Genomic DNA, 4,759 nt, shown 5'->3' on the forward strand with positions numbered 1-4,759 from the left:
TTGCAACCAATTAAACTCTTCTTATTACAGATGGAGTATTTGGCTCATTTCTTTCTCCAAAAGTATCTTGTCACACATTGTGTGCACCGTCAAGGCAAATTTTACAATTGTCTCTGTGTTTCTTGTAGCTTATTTTTTGAACATTGTATAGAGAAACGATAGGGTTTGCAGTGGAGCGATCAAAAATAGACGATACTCAGACACAACTGAAGAACGGAACTCACAAAACATAGTGCCTGTTGGTAATATGAAAAACTGAATACAAGAACCTCAAGCCGTCGTGTCTCAAGGATCGTGGCTGAGGCAAATCAGAAAGATGATTCCATGTAGAGAAACGGTAGAAAAGATAGCAGCAAAGGGAGCAAAACGCAATCCTCCGTGTAGCTCGATGATGACGAAGATGATACCATATAGAGAAACGATACCATGGTGATCTTTATAGGCAGAGAATGAGTTAGGGGCAGGCTTAATAGCCAGTTCTGGAGCAGGAGGGGCTACAGCAAAGGATGGAGGTGGTGAGGAGCAGTTACAGGTCCTGTCACTGAGAGTGAGGGGGTAGGAAGTGTTTTATAGGCCTGACCTAGGAGGTTGGCCAGCTGGTCGATCAGTTCCTAGGTCGGTGGGCCGGCCAGCTCCAGGTCGGTGGGCCGACCAGCTGGTCGGCCAGCTGGTTGGCTAGCTGGTCGGCCAGTTCCAGGTTGGCAGTTCCAGGTTGGCCAGACCAGCTGGTTGGCCTAATTCTGGCAGCTGGTCGACCAGCCCTGTTTGGTGCCCTTTTGTGCCTTTGATGCTCCTAAAGTAGGGAGCGCTGCAAGCTGGTATGTTTGCCCCTAAAATTGGGGATTGTAGTTGCTTAACACCCCCTCTCAATTGCCAATTTGGAGGGGCAAACATTGTGTGCTTGGAGCTTCGTGTAGAGATGTCGACGGTGGTGGTGGCTATCCCTACGAAATGCCCAAGAGATGCAATGCAAAAAATGCAGAGAAGGTCACAAGAGGAGTGCCCTTGCAAGGGAATTGTTCACTTCCTCAAGTGCCTGAGTTACACGTATGATCAGCAGAAATAAGAACACTGTGAAGCTCGAGAGAATAAGCCACCCCCTCTCACCGCTGAAAGGTGGAGGGAAAAACAAAGGTAAAGAACAAATATCTCGTAGCAGCACTGATAATCTAGAGATGGTGGGATTCCGCCAAAGGAAGAGGTTGTAGCTAAACAGTGAGCCAATGTGTGCCCGATCTTAGACCTCGAGAGAGAGGACTCTATCCCCGCCTCCATGCTGGACAAGATTCGAAACAACAGTCATCAAGACACATCTGAACAGAAAGGGTCCCGCCTAGGGAGAACTTGTAGATCCTAGAAGTCGATGCCGATGGTGGTAGAGGTGAAGGATCATGAACCCCTCGTTCGAAGGAATGGGGAGTGTCAAGCGTGTAACCGAAAAAGGGAGGGAGGGATGGGAGTAGAAGATGGAGGTAAGAAAGTGAGGGAGGGATGGGAGTAGAAGAGGGAGTTCTCTCACGTAGTGTGCAGCGGAATGAAGAGGAAACTGATATGTTCATAGGAGTGATGCTCCCCGTACCTATGGCCTCCATGAAGAAGCAGGATCTTTAGATCACCAGAGATCTGGGGTCTTTAGATCACCATGGCTCTGAAACCATATAGAGAAACGATAGGGTTTGCAGTGGAGCGATCAAAAATAGACGATACTCAGACACAACTGAAGAACGGAACTCACAAAACATAGTGCCTGTCGGTAATATGAAAAACTGAATACAAGAACCTCAAGCCATCGTGTCTCAAGGACCGTGGCTGAGGCAAATCAGAAAGATGATTCCATGTAGACAAACGGTAGAAAAGATAGCAGTAGAGGGAGCGAAATGCAGTCCTCCGTGTAGCTCGACGAAGATGATACCATATAGAGAAACGATACCATGGTGATCTTTATAGGCAGAGAATGAGTTAGGGGCAGGCTTATAGCCAATTCTGGAGTAGGAGGGGCTGCAGCAAAGGATGGAAGCGGTGAGGAGCAGCTGCAGGTCGGCCAGGTCGGCCAGCTGGTTGGCAAGCTGGTCGGCCAGTTCCAGGTTGGCAGTTCCAGGTTGGCCAGACTAGCTGGTCGTCCTGATTCTGGTAGTTGGTCGGCTAGCCCTGTTTGGTGCCCTTTTGTGCCTTTGATGCCCCTAAAGTAGGGAGCGCTGCAAGCTGGTATGTTTGCCCCTAAAATTGGGGATTATAGTTGCTTAACACCCCCTCTCAATTGCCAATTTGGAGGGGCAGACATTGTGTGCTTGGAGCTTCGTGTAGAGATGTCGACGGTGGTGGTGGCTATCCCTGCGAAATGCCCAAGAGATGCACTGCAAAAAATGCAGAGAAGGTCACAAGAGGAGTGCCCTTGAAAGGGAATTGTTCACTTCCTCAAGTGCCTGAGTTACACGTATGATCAGCAGAAATAAGAACACTGTGAAGCTCGAGAGAATAAGCCACCCCCTCTCACCACCGAAAGGTGGAGGGAAAAACAAAGGTAAAGAACAAATATCTCGTAGCAGCACTGATAATCTAGAGATGGTGGGATTCCGCCAAAGGAAGAGGTCGTAGCTGAACAGTGAGCCAGTGTGTGCCCGATCTTGGACCTCGGGAGAGAGGAGTCTATCCCCGCCTCCATGCTGGACAAGATTCGAAACAACAGTCATCAAGACACATCTGAACAGAAAGGGTCCCTCCTAGGGAGAACTTGTAGATCCTGGAAGTCGATGCCGATGGTGGTAGAGGTGAAGGATCATGACCCCCTCATTCGAAGGAATGGGGAGTGTCAAGCATGAAACCAAAAAAGGGAGGGAGGGATGGGAGTAGAAGATGGAGGTAAGAAAGGGAGGGAGGGATGGGAGTAGAAGAGGGAGTAGAAGAGGGAGTTTTCTCCCGTAGTGTGCAGCGGAATGAAGAGGAAATTGATATGTTCATAGGAGTGATGCTCCCCGTACCTATGGCCTCCATGAAGAAGCAGGATCTTTAGATCGCCAGAGATCTGGGGTCTTTAGATCACCATGACTCTGAAACCATATAGAGAAACGATAGGGTTTGCAGTGGAGCGATAAAAAACAGTACACAACTGAAGAACGGAACTCACAAAACATAGTGCTTTTCGGTAATATGAAAAACTGAATACAAGAACCTCAAGCCGTCGTGTCTCAAGGACCGTGGTTGAGGCAAATCAGAAAGATGATTCCATGTAGAGAAACGGTAGAAAAGATAGCAGCAGAGGGAGCGAAACGCAGTCCTCCGTATAGCTCGATGATAACGAAGATGATACCATATAGAGAAACGATACCATGGTGATCTTTATAGGCAGAGAATGAGTTAGGGGCAGGCTTAATAGCCAGTTCTGGAGCAGGAGGGATTGCAGTAAAGGATGGGGGCGGTGAGGAGCAACTGCAGGTCCTGTCACTGAGAGTGAGGGGGTAGGGAGTGTTTTATAGGCCTGACCTAGGAGGTTGGCCAGCTGGTCGGCCAGCTAGTCGGTCAGTTCCTAGGTTGGTGGGCCGACCAGCAGGTTGAGCAGCAGGTCGGCTAGCTCCAAGTCGGTGGGTCGGCCAGCTCCAGGTCGGCTAGCTCCAGGTCAGCTTGTCGACCAGCTGGTCGGCCAGGTTCTAGGTTGGCCAGATCAGCTGGTCGGCCTGATTCTGGCAACTGGTCAGCCAGCCCTATTTGGTGCCCTTTTGTGCCTTTGATGCCCCTAAAATAGGGAGCGTTGCAAGCTAGTATGTTTGCCCCTAAAATTGGGGATTGTAGTTGCTTAACACATTGTTCTTTGTCTAGCAAAATCATGATGTGCCCTACGTGTTGAATGCAACATTTCCCATGAAGATGTATTATATATATATATATATATAGTTGATTCTTTGGATCGACGAGTGAGTTTTTCTCCGTTCATGTGTGAATGTGGTGTTGCTATATTTGTGTGTCTATACATTTATCAGTAGTTATTTATTTATTTATTTGTGTGTGTGTGTGTGTGAATCTCTCTCTCTATGTGTGTGTGTAGATACACACACACACACATGTTTGTATGTTGATTCTTTGGATGGATGAGTGAGTGCATTTCTACGTGTGTGAACATGTGGTCTTGCTATATTTTCAAGTTAATGTTTGTCGGTGTTCACCTCTGTATTACACGTGGAACCATATATACTATATTTGCATGTGTGTGTGTGTGTGTGTGTGTGTGTGTGTGTGTGCGTGTGTGTGTGTGTGTGTTGAGTATTTGGACATATGAGTGAGTGTGTCTCTAAGTATGTGTGAATGCAGTGTTTGCTATTTTTTCATGTGTGCACATCTGTATCTACATGTGCTCACATATATGCATCTTGACTCTCACTCACATGATTATAATCTGCTACTCATCCATTTAATTTATTTGAGACATGTACACATTTTTCTATAGAGAACAACTATATTATAACATTAGATGAAGCTGGACAAAATTTAAGGTGTTGTTTTCTTACAAATGAAAAGTGGATACAAAACTTTAAAGTAATTCAAGGATGAGGGAAGTATGCATGTAATTACAATCCACCACTCATCCATTTATTTTATTTGAGACATGTATGCCTTTTCATATATTTGAGACATGTACACATTTTCATATAGACAACCACTATATTTTAACTTAAGATGAACTTGAACAACTTCAAAGTGTTGTTCTTACAGATGAAAAGCGAATACAAAACTTTGAATAGTACAAGGATGAGGCAACTTTGACTTC

Source organism: Dipteris shenzhenensis, chromosome 29 (assembly GCF_047967505.1).
Source record: "Dipteris shenzhenensis isolate YYH24624 ecotype China chromosome 29, Dip_SZ_1.0, whole genome shotgun sequence".
In the NCBI taxonomy this organism is placed as follows: domain Eukaryota; kingdom Viridiplantae; phylum Streptophyta; class Polypodiopsida; order Gleicheniales; family Dipteridaceae; genus Dipteris; species Dipteris shenzhenensis.